This window comes from Mesitornis unicolor, unplaced genomic scaffold, assembly GCF_000695765.1.
Source record: "Mesitornis unicolor isolate BGI_N332 unplaced genomic scaffold, ASM69576v1 scaffold37001, whole genome shotgun sequence".
Taxonomy (NCBI): Eukaryota; Metazoa; Chordata; class Aves; order Mesitornithiformes; family Mesitornithidae; genus Mesitornis; species Mesitornis unicolor.
The window spans coordinates 25001-25497 of record NW_010165074.1 but is presented as its reverse complement, the minus strand read 5'-3'; positions in this window follow the sequence as shown (position 1 = coordinate 25497).

Genomic DNA, 497 nt, shown 5'->3' with positions numbered 1-497 from the left:
TTACAGAGCTTTTGTCAGTAACAGCAACAAAATTTGAGGAACATTATAAAACAATTTTGCATCCCATTTCTTTAGAGAGTACATCATAGAGTCTATTAAACAGCCTTTGAGAGCTGTAATTAAGTGCTTTGAAACATGTTTGGGACAGTTTTGTTTCAGGTTTTGCCTCCAGCCTGTTTGGATTGAAAAACACGCTTGTTTCCAGGAAAGTGACTATTGCATTTAGTTGAAATTAGAAGTTGACTGGGGAGGCTGCTGATGCTTCTGTCAGCTTGGAGGAAGTCCCGGCTGTCTCTTTACAGCTAATAAATAAAATTAATTCCTCATCTTTATCTTAGTTCCACCTACAGTTATTGGTTTTTTCCTCATTTTTTGCAATCCTCTTACTTAATTTGTCTTGGAGTGAACAAAAATAGCTCACCCCAGCAGATACAATGGTGTCCTCCCTTTCCAGCTGGTCAAGACGTGTCTGAAGCGTTGCATCATTTCAAAATGCT